Consider the following 12,542-nt stretch of genomic DNA (forward strand, 5'->3'; position numbering starts at 1 on the left):
AAAATGTATAAAAAAAATTAAAAAACTGAAACATCACATTTATATAAGTATTCGGACCCTTTACTCAGTACTTTGTTGAATCACCTTTGGCAGCGATTACAGCCTCAAGTCTTCTTGGGTATGACTCTACAAGCTTGGCACACCTGTATTTGGGGAGTTTCTCACATTTTTCTCTGTAGATCCTCTCAAGCTCTGTCAGGTTGGATGGGGAGCGTTGCGACACAGCTACTTTCAAGCCTCTCCAGAGATATTCGATCGGGTTCAAGTGCAGGCTCTGGCTGGGCCACTCAAGGACATTGAGACTTGTCCCGAGGTCACTCCTGCGTTGTCTTGGCTGTGTACTTAGGGTCGTTGTCCTGTTGGAAGTTGAACCTTCGCCCCAGTCTGAAGTCCTGAACAGGTTTTCATCAAGCATCTCTCTGTACTTTGCTACATTAAAATCTTTCCCTCGATCCTGACTAGTCTCCCAGTCCCTGCCACTGAAAAACATACGCACAGCATGATACTACCACCACCATGCTTCACCGTATGAATGGTGCCAGGTTTCCTCCAGACGTGATGCTTGGCAATCAGGCAAAACAGTTCAATCTTCATCAGAACAGAGAATCTTGTTTCTCATGGTCTGAGAGTCTTTAGACGCCCTTTGGCAAACACCTAGCGGGCTGTCATGTGCCTTTTGAGGAATGGCTTCCATCTGGCCACTCTACCATAAAAGGCGTGATTGGTGGAGTGCTGCCGAGATGGTTGTCTTTCTGGAAGGTTCTCCCATCTCTACAGAGAAACTCTTGAGCTCTGAGTGACCATCGGGTTCTTGGTCACCTCCCTGACCAAGGCCCTTCTCCCCCAATTGCTTAGTTTGGCCGGGCGGCCAGCTCTTGGAAGTGTATTGATGGTTCCAAGCTTCTTTAATTTAGGAATGATGGAGGCCACTGTGTTCATAGGGACCTTCAAATGCTGCAGAAATGTTTTGGTACACTTCCTCAGATTTGTGCCTCGGTACAAATCTGTCTCGGAGCTCTACGAACAATTCCTTCGACCTCATGGCTTGGTTTTTTCTCTGACATGCACTGTCAACTGTGGCACCTTACATAGACAGTCGTGTGCTTTTCCAAATCATGTCCAATCAATTGAATTTACCACAGCTGGACTCCAATCAAGTTGTTGAAACATCTCAAGGTGTCAGAAGGTAGCTGATGCATGAAGTCAGGCGCAGGAGAACAGAATGAGTGAGCAACGTACTTTACTCAACAAGGCACAAGGTAACAATTACACTTGACCAAAACAAGATGGTAAAGAAAGCACGGGTGAACACAACACCCGTCAAAAAACCAGCCATCAAAAATAAACTGAACATGTAATAATCCCGCACAACACCATGGGGGAAACAGAGGTTTTAAATATAGGAACAAATAATTGTGAAATGGAAAAAACAGGTGTGTGAAAACAAAGACAAAACCAAAAGGAAAAAGAAAAGTGGATCGGCGATGGCTAGCAGACCGGCGACGTCGCATGCCGAGTGCCGCCCGAACAAGGAGAAGCACCGACTTCAGCGGAAGTCGTGACACAAGGATGCACCTGAGCTCAATTTCGAGTCTCATAGCAAAGGGTCTGAATACTTATGTAAATACGTTTTTTTAAATACATTTGCAAAAAAAATGTAAACCTGTTTCGCTTCATTTATTTAATCCGTTTTTGATTAAGGCTGTAATGTAACAAAATGTGGAAAAAGTCAAGGGGTCTGAATACTTTCCGAAGGTATATAGTGTATTTTATGGAAAAGAGATGTTTTATGCAGATTGCTGTTAGACTTGAGCAGGACTCGCCTCCCTCGCCGCTTTTGCCTATTCACGTCACGGACCATAGACCGATGCACCGCGGCTCAGATTAATAGAACTCCGTCAATGAAGGGATTCTAAACCGGCCCGTAGTCTTGTCACTTGACTAGGCGAAGCCGGGGAGGGAGACACGCCCTGCTCAAATCAATCTGTTGTCAACAAAGCAGCATGATCCATCTTTCAGAAACTTATAACATCTCTTTTCCATACAATTCTGTGCCACCGGCCTCGCCCAGGTTAGTATTGCGGAGTAACTACAATATTGTTTCTCCTATCACAACCATTGAACTCTGTAACTGTTTTAAAGTCACCTTTGGCCTCATGGTGAAATCCCTGAGAGGTTCTCTTCCTCTCCTGCAACTGAGTTAGGAAGGACGCCTGTATCTTTGTGGTGACTGGGTGTATTGATACACCACCCAAAGTCGAATTAATCACTTCGCCATGCTCAAAGGGATATTCATTGTAAAAAAAATACTTCTAATAGATGCCCTTCTTTGCAAGTCATTGGAAAACCTCCCTGGTTTTTGTGGTTGAAATTCACTGTTTGACTGAGGGACCTTATAATTATGTGTGCGGTACAGAGATTAAAAATATATTTTAAAATCATATTAAGCACTATGATTGCACACAGTGAGTCCATGAAAATGTGACTTAAGCACATTTTTACTCCTGAACTTATTTAGGCTTGTCATAACAAAGGGGTTGACTACTTATGGACTAAAGACACTTCAGCTTTTCAACATTATTCCACTTGGACGTCATGGGAGGAATGTGTGTATGCCGGTGACCCACAAATCTCAATTTAAATTCAGGCTGTAACACCAAAAATGTGAAAAAATCAAAGGGAAGCAGTCCGGTTTCTAAACTAATGCAATCACTTTTCACCTGGTGAAAACTATGCCTACCTGCATGCATGGTTCAGATTAATAGAACCCCCTCATATACCTCCCATGGTCATTGAGCATCCACCCTCCGCAACTGTGAGGATGGAGAATGTCAGGGCCGGTGGGCTGTATTCTCATCCGGCTGTGAAGGAAGCTCGTCGATGGGATTTGTCATCCAGATTGGGTCCTTTTGACTAACTTCCATGACTCACGTGTTCTAAATGCGTACAAAACACCCACCACCTCTAACAATATGGACAGTTTACCATTGTACAATCACAATTCCACTTCCAGACAGTACTTCAGGATGCGTGATGAATGTGATTTCACTCAGAGTGATAGGAATCAAAGGAACGTTTTAATTTAAAATGGGCTTTGAGTCAGACCCATCATATATAGCCCCTAAAGATAATGATCCATGGACCATGGGAATCAGGGCATTTTACAGGAAGGATGATGGTTTTTAGTCCAAGGAAATGTGTGATTGGATTTGGACACCCAAACAAGAATGGGTTATGTGACCAAGCAGGTCAACAAGATTGTAGTAGGCAACCATAGTAGTTGTCTTGTAAACAACCCCAGGTCATGGTTCTGCTTGATAATGCTCTCACAATTCGTAGATTTCTTCTGCTACAAAACACCCTAAAGACCAATGTGTAAAAATAAAATATTTGCAAAGTATTTTATTTAATAAAAACACATGTACAGTATATTGTATTTTAAAATACAAAAATAAATTTGCAAGTGGCCGGCTGAACAGCAACAACATTCTCAGTAACAGTTACAGAAACGTCTTACTTGCTATGTCTGTGGCATGTTGTTGTTAGTTGAATGTACTGTCAGTCTGGATAAGAGCTAAATGATCCAAATGTACAGTATATGTGAAAATGAACAATGGCAAAGCACACTGGGTATTGTCATTGGCCTTGTTTGTCAACAATCTACAAAAATAGTCTTTGAAAGTTGAAGAATATATTTTAAAGATTCATAAAAAAAATAATAACTAAAATAGTTGTTGCATTAGTTTTCAGCCCCTTTGTTTAGGCAAGGCTGAATTAGTTCAGGAACAGAATTTGGTTAAACAAATCACATAATACGTTACATGGACTCAATATGTGTGAAATAATAGGTGTTGGTATGATTTTTGAATGACTAATCCTTCCTCTGTGTCACCCATACGACATCTGTAAGGCCCCTCAGTCAAGTATTGAATTTCAAGCACAGACTCAACTACATAGACCAGGAGCTTATCAAAGGTCTCATAAAGAAGGGCAGTGATTGGTAACAATAACAAATCAGAAATGGAATATCTCTTTAAGCATGGTCAAGTTGAGCATGAGCAAGAGTATTCTTTGTTTTCTTTATATATTTTTGGTTAGGTCAGGGTGTGACGAGGGTGGTATGTGAGTTTTTGTCTCATCTAGGGTGTTTGTACTGTCTAGGGGTTTTGTAGATTTATGGGGTTGTTTCCATCTAGGTATTTATGTAGGTCTATGATTGCCTAGATTGGTTAGAGGCAGGTGTTTATCGTTGTCTCTGATTGGGAACAATATTTAGGCAGCCATCTTCTTTGGGTATTTTGTGGGTTATTGTCTATGTTATGTTGCACGTTAGCACATTGTTTTTATAGTGGTCACGGTTGTCTTATTCGTTTTGTTGTTTTTGTTTAAGTGTTCTTCGTATTCTTCATTAATAAAGAAGAATGTAATTCTAACCACGCTGCACTTTGGTCTACTCCATACGACGATCGTGACAGCCTTGGTCAGGGAGGTGACCAAGAACCCGATGGTCACTCTGACAGAGCTCCAGAGTTCCTCAGTGGAGATAGGAAAATCTTCCAGAAGGACAACCATCTCGACAGCACTCCACTAATCAGGCCTTAATGGTAGAGTGGCCAGGTGGAAGCCACTCCTCAGAAAAAAGACACATGACAGCCTGCTTGGAGTTTTCCAAAAGACACCAAAAAGACTGACCATGAGAAACAAGATCCTCTGGTCTGGTGAAACCAAGACTGAACTCTTTGGCCTGAATGCCAACGGTCATGTCTGGAGGAAACCTGACACCATCCCTACGGTAAAGCATGGTGGTGGCAGCATCATGCTGTGGAGATGTTTTTCAGCAGTAGGGACTGGGAGACTAGTTAGGATCGAGGGAAAGATGAACGGACCAAAGTATAGCAAGATCCTTGATGTAAACCTGCTCCAAAGCGCTCATGACTTCAGACTGGGGTGAAGAAGGTTCACCTTCCAACAGAACAATGGCCCTAAACATACAGCCAAGACAAAGCAGGAGTGGCTTCGGGACAAGTCTCTGAATGTCCTTGAGTGGCCCAGCCAGAGCCCGGACTTGAACCCGATCTAACATCTGGCGAGACCTGAAAATAGCTGTGCAGCGACGCTCCCCATCCAACCTGATAGAGCTTGAGAGGATCTGCTGAGAAGATGTAGCATCATACCCAAGAAGACTTGAGGCTGTAATTGCTGCCAAAGGTGCTTCAACAAAGTACTGAGTAAAGAGTCTGAATACTTATATATACTGAACTATCACACACACACACACATTTTCAAAACAAATTCTGAAAACATGTTTTTTTTCTTTGTCATTATTGGGTATTGTGTGTAGATTGAATAGAAAAAAAACAATTTAGTCCATTTTAGAATAAGGCTGTAATGTCAAAAAATGTGGAAAAAGAGAAGGAACTGGAATACTGATGCCTAGTCACCTTACCCCATACATCTCTACCTTTATCGATCCAGTATCCCTGCCAGCACATTGTAAATATCGTACTGGAACTGACCCTGTACAGTTGAAGTCGGAAGTTTACAAATTTCTTGTTAATTGGCAAATCGATTAGGACATCTACTTTGTGCATGACAAATCATTTTTCCAACAATTGTTTACAGACAGATTATTCACTGTATCACAATTCCAGTGGGTCAGAAGTTTACATACACTTAGTTGATTGTGCCTTTAAACAGCTTGGAAAATTCCAGAAAATTATGTCATGGTTTTAGAAGCTTCAGATAGGCTAATTGACATCATTTGAGTCAATTGGAGGTGTACCTGTGGATGCATTTCAAGGCCTACCTTCACACTACGTGCCTCTTTGCTTGACATCATGGGAAAATCCAAATAAACCAGCCAAGATCTCAGAAAAAAAACTGTAGAGCTCCACAAGTCTGGTTCATCGTTGGGAGCAATTTCCAAACGCTGAAGGTACCACGTTCATCTGTACAAACAATAGTACGCAAGTGTAAACACCATGGGACCACGCAGCCATCATACCACTCAGGAAGCAGACGCGTTTGTCTCCTAGAGATGAACATACTTTGGTGCGAAAAGTGCAAATCAATCCCAGAACAACAACAAAGGACCTTGTGAAGATGATGGAGGAAACCAGTACAAAAGTATCTATACCCACAGTAAAATGAGTCCTATATCGACATAACCTGAAAGGCCGCTCAGCAAGGAAGAAACCACTGCTCCAAAACCGCCATAAAAAACCCAGACTACGGTTTGCAACTGCACATGGGGACAAAGATCGTACTTTTTGGAGAAATGTTCTGTGGTCTGATGAAACAAAAATGGAACTGTTTGGCCATAATGACCATCGTTATGTTTGGAGGAAAAAGGGGGTGGCTTGCAAGTCGAAGAATACCATCCTAACCGTGAAGCATGTGGGTGGCATCATCATGTTTTTGAGGTGCTTTGCTGCAGGAGGGACTGGTACACCTCACAAAATAGATGGCATCATGAAGAAAATGATGTGGATATATTTTTATTTTATTTTTTATTTTACCTTTATTTAACCAGGCAAGTCAGTTAAGAACAAATTCTTATTTTCAATGACGGCCTGGGAACAATGGGTTAACTGCCTGTTCAGGGGCAGAACGACAGATTTGTACATTGTCAGCTTGGGAGTTTGAACTTGCAACCTTTCAGTTACTGGTCCAACGCTCTAACCACTAGGCTACCCTGCCGCCCCATATTGAAGCAACGTCAAGACTTCAGTCAGGATGTTAAAGCTTGGTCACAAATGGGTCTTCCAAATGGACAATAACCCCACTTCCAAAGTTGTGGAAAAATGGCTCAAGGACAACAAAGTCAAGGTATTGGAGTGGCCATCAAAGCCCTGACCTCAATTCTATAAAAAAAATTGTGGGCAGAACTGAAAAAGCGCCTGCGAGCAAGGAGGCCTACAAACCTGACTCAGTTACATCAGCTCTGTCAGGAGGAATGGGCCAAAATTCACCCAACTTATTGTGGGAAGCTTGCCGAAGGCTACCCAAAACGTTTGACCCAAGTTTAAATTGTTTAAGGCAATGCTACCAAATACTGATTGAGTGTATGTAAACTTGACCCACTGAGAATGTGATGACAGAAATAAAAGCTGAAATAAAATCATTAACTACTATTATTCTGACATTTCACATTCTTAAAGTAAAGTGGTGAATTAACTGACCTAAAACAGGGCATTTTTACTAGGATTTAATGTCAGGAATTGTGAAAAACTGAGTTTAAATGTATTTGGCTAAGGTGGATGTAATCGCCTGACTTAAACTGTATACAGTGCCTTGCGAAAGTATTCGCCCCCCTTGAACTTTGCAACCTTTTGCCACATTTCAGGCTTCAAACATAAAGATATAAAACTGTATTTTTTTGTGAAGAATCAACAACAAGTGGGACACAATCATGAAGTGGAACAACATTTATTGGATATTTCAAACTTTTTTAACAAATCAAAAACTGAAGAATTGGGCGTGCAAAATTATTCAGCCCCTTTACTTTCAGTGCAGCAAACTCTCTCCAGAAGTTCAGTGAGGATCTCTGAATGATCCAATGTTGACCTAAATGACTAATGATGATAAATACAATCCACCTGTGTGAAATCAAGTCTCCGTATAAATGCACCTGCACTGTGATATTCTCAGAGGTCCGTTAAAAGCGCAGAGAGCATCATGAAGAACAAGGAACACACCAGGCAGGTCTGAGATACTGTTGTGAAGAAGTTTAAAGCCGGATTTGGATACAAAAAGATTTTCCAAGCTTTAAACATCCCAAGGAGCACTGTGCAAGCGATAATATTGAAATGGAAGGAGTATCAGACCACTGCAAATCTACCAAGACCTGGCCGTCCCTCTAAACTTTCAGCTCATACAAGGAGAAGACTGATCAGAGATGCAGCCAAGAGGCCCATGATCACTCTGGATGAACTGCAGAGATCTACAGCTGAGGTGGGAGACTCTGTCCATAGGACAACAATCAGTCATATATTGCACAAATCTGGCCTTTATGGAAGTGGCAAGAAGAAAGCCATTTCTCAAAGATATCCATAAAAAGTGTTGTTTAAAGTTTGCCACAAGCCACCTGGGAGACACACCAAACATGTGGAAGAAGGTGCTCTGGTCAGATGAAACCAAAATTGAACTTTTTGGCAACAATGCAAAACATTATGTTCGGCATAAAAGCAACACAGCTCATCACAATGAACACACCATCCCCACTGTCAAACATGGTGGTGGCAGCATCATGGTTTGGGCCTGCTTTTCTTCAGCAGGGACAGGGAAAATGGTTAAAATTGATGGGAAGATGGATGGAGCCAAATACAGGACCATTCTGGAAGAAAACCTGATGGAGTCTGCAAAAGACCTGAGACTGGGACGGAGATTTGTCTTCCAACAAGACAATGATCCAAAACATAAAGCAAAATCTACAATGGAATGGTTCAAAAATAAACATATCCAGGTGTTAGAATGGCCAAGTCAAAGTCCAGACCTGAATCCAATCGAGAATCTGTGGAAAGAACTGAAAACTGCTGTTCACAAATGCTCTCCATCCAACCTCACTGAGCTCGAGCTGTTTTGCAAGGAGGAATGGGAAAAGATTTCAGTCTCTCGATGTGCAAAACTGATAGAGACATACCCCAAGCGACTTACAGCTGTAATCGCAGCAAAAGTTGGCGCTACAAAGTATTAACTTAAGGGGGCTGAATAATTTTGCACGCCCAATTTTTCAGTTTTTGATTTGTTAAAAAAGTTTGAAATATCCAATAAATGTCGTTCCACTTCATGATTGTGTCCCACTTGTTGTTGATTCTTCACAAAATAATACAGTTTTATATCTTTATGTTTGAAGCCTGAAATGTGGCAAAAGGTCGCAAAGTTCAAGGGGGCCGAATAATTTCGCAAGGCACTGTATATTATGCTTACTTTGTTTTCTTGTGTCTTGTTTTTATATTTTTTTCTATCTTATTTTTATTATTACATTGTTATTGATTACTGCATTGTTGAGGTTAGCGCTTGCAAAAGGCATTTCGCTGTACTTGTGCATGTGACATTAAACCCCCCCCCCAAAAAAAAGTGTTATATTTGAGGCAAATTCAATACATGGGTACCACTCTGCATATTTTTAGAGTATAGTGGTGGCTGCATCATTTTATGGGTATGCTTGTAATCGTTAAGGACTGGGGAGTGTAGTTCACTTTTCAGCAGGACAATAACCAAAAACACAAGGGCAAATCTATGCTGGAGGTGCTTACCAAGAAGACAGTTAATGTTCATGAGTGGCCAAGTTACAGTGTTGAATTAAAACTAATGCAAAATCTAAAAAAGCTTGAAGAAGTATGAATAGAATAAATGGGCAAATATTCCATAATCCAAGTGTTAATGTATATATATATATATATATGTATATATATATATATATTATTTTTTTACTTCAGAGTATTTTGTGTAGATTGTTGACAAAATGTAAGCAATTTTAATCCTACTTTGTAACAATAAAATTTGAAAAAATCCAGGGGTTCTAAATACTTTTACAAGACACTGTACATTTAGTTAAATTAGCAGATGCTCTTATCATACCATAGTGCCATCAGACTTTTGAGGCCAATGTAGGGTGAAAGGGGGTCATAAAATGGTGCACAACTATATAGAAATGGTATAGAAAAGTATTTTGTATTTAGAAAATACAATCTAAATTACCTAGAACCTGAGGTATCAGCTATTATGCTGCAAGGATTCTTAGAATGACAGGGATCTATGTATTTCAGAACTACACTGTACGTTCCATGTGTGGAACCTAACTTCTTGGTTTAAACTGAGCTTTTGTTTAATTTCTGTTTGTAAGTTTGTTTAAAATGTATGTATTGAGAGACGCAATGATGGGGATGGGGTGAGAGAAGCAGCGAGCGGGAAGAGGAAAATGGTGTATGCATGTATGTATGTATGTATGTATTATGTATGTATGTATGTATGTATGTATGTATGTATGTATGTATACACACACACAGTGGGGCAAAAAAAGTATTTAGTCAGCCAACAATTGTGCAAGTTCTCCCACTTAAAAAGACGAGGCCTGTAATTTTCATCATTGGTACACTTCAACTATTACAGACAAATTGAGAAAAAAAATCCAGAAAATCACATTGTAATGAATTTATTTGCAAAATATGGTGGAAAATGAGTATTTGGTCACCTACAAACAAGCAAGATTTCTGGCTCTCACAGACCTGTAACTTCTTCTTTAACAGGCTCCTTTGTCCTCCACTCGTTACCTGTATTAATGGCACCTGTTTGAACTTGTTATCAGTATAAAAAGACACCTGTCCACAACCTCAAACAGTCACACTCCAAACTCCACTTTGGCCAAGACCAAAGAGCTGTCAAAGGACACCAAAAACAAAATTGTAGACCTGCACCAGGCTGGGAAGACTGAATCTGCAAGCAGGCAAGGCGCTTGGTTTGAAGAAATCAACTGTGGGAGCAATTATTAGGAAATGGAAGACATACAAGACCACTGATAATCTCCCTCGATCTGGGGCTCCACGCAAGATCTCACCCCGTGGGGTCAAAATGATCACAAGAACGGTGAGCAAAAATCCCAGAACCACACGGGGGGACCTAGTGAATGATCTGCAGAGAGCTGGGACCAAAGTAACAAAGCCTACCATCAGTAACACACTACGCCGCCAGGGACTCAAATCCTGCAGTGCCAGACGTGTCCCCCTGCTTAAGCCAGTACATGTCCAGGCCCGTCTGAAGTTTGCTAGGGAGCATTTGGATGATCCAGAAGAAGATTGGGAGAATGTCATATAGTCAGATGAAACCAAAATAGAACTTTTTGGTAAAAACTCAACTTGTCGTGTTTGGAGGACAAATAATGCTGAGTTGCATCCAAAGAACACCATACCTACTGTGAAGCATGGGGGTGGAAACATCATGCTTTCGGGCTGTTTTTCTGCAAAGGGACCAGGACGACTGATCCATGTAAAGGAAAGAATGGGGCTATGTATCGTAAGATTTTGAGTGAAAACCTCCTTCCATCAGCAAGGGCATTGAAGATGAAACGTGGCTGGGTCTTTCAGCATGACAATGATCCCAAACACATCCCTCGGGCAACGAAGGAGTGGCTTCATAAGAAGCATTTCAAGGTCCCGGAGTGGCCTAGCCAGTCTCCAGATCTCAACCCCATAGAAAATCTTTGGATGGAGTTGAAAGTCCGTGTTGCCCGGCAACAGCCCCAAAACATCACTGCTCTAGAGGAGATCTGCATGGAGGAATGGGCCAAAATACCAGCAACAGTGTGTGAAAACCTTGTGAAGACTTACAGAAAACATTTGACCTCTGTCATTGCCAACAAAGGGTATATAACAAACTTTTGTTATTGACTGGGTGTGACCAAATACTTATTTTCCACCATCATTTGCATAATTAAAAATCCTACAATGTGATTTTCCTGATTTTTTCCCCTCATTTTTTCTGTCATAGTTGAAGTGTACTTATGATGAAAATTATAGGCCTCTCTCATCTTTTTAAGTGGGAGAACTTGCACAATTGGTGGCTGACTAAATAATTTGTGTGTATATATATATATATTGTGTGTGTATATATATATATATAAAAAACAGCACTCACTTACACATCTACATATATATATATGTAGGTGTGTAAGTGAGTGCTGTTTTTTTTTTTTTTTTTGCTTTGTCTGTTGTTGTCTCTCTTAATATGGGTGAAAATTGTGAAATTCCAATAAAAAAATATCTTTACAAAAAAAAAGAAAATACAAATTACAGCTTCAGAAAGTGTCTTGTTACAAAATACATTATAGTGTAGTTCAGCCCAGTATAATCTAACATACTAAATACTCAGAAATTATAAAAATAGGAATTTGATAGTACATGCAACAAAAATACTGCCCATCTCTGGGTACATGTGCTGTAATTGTTGGCACAGGGATAAGAAAGGATAGGAATTCTTAAAGGGACTGTGTCACAGCAGGGTCCAGGAAAAGGGTCCAGGTCTTCAGGGAAATATCTTTTGAGAATGGAAAATGTCACCACACAATGTTGATATTTTTGTCTTTGTCTGTTCAGAGTGCTTTCAACAAGAGCTGACAAAACCCTGAGACGAAGTGAATGAAAGTCCCTTGAACTTAGAGTCAGTGCAGATAGCAAACCTAGGCCTCATGCTGAATGTTCTTCAATATCACATCTCAAAAAACATGGCATGAACCCCAGGGACAATAGGAAAGCACTGGTAAATAATACTCATAAATAGGGATGCACGATATATTGCTGAACATATCGGAATCGGACGATATTAGCTAAAAATGGCAATATCGGTATCTGCTACAATGTCTAGTTTAACGCCGATGTTAAAAATCGATGTTAAGGATACCGTGCATACCTATATAACGTAGGCACAGGACATAATGACGGCACTTAAAATGTTGTGCTACACGTGCAACACAGCATTCCTAACCTAGCCCACAATGTCTGCTGTGTGGATCGAGCAGTCATCAAGTCCAGCAGTCATTTGAAAGA

The sequence above is a fragment of the Oncorhynchus masou genome, chromosome 12, assembly GCF_036934945.1.
Source record: "Oncorhynchus masou masou isolate Uvic2021 chromosome 12, UVic_Omas_1.1, whole genome shotgun sequence".
Classification (NCBI taxonomy): domain Eukaryota; kingdom Metazoa; phylum Chordata; class Actinopteri; order Salmoniformes; family Salmonidae; genus Oncorhynchus; species Oncorhynchus masou.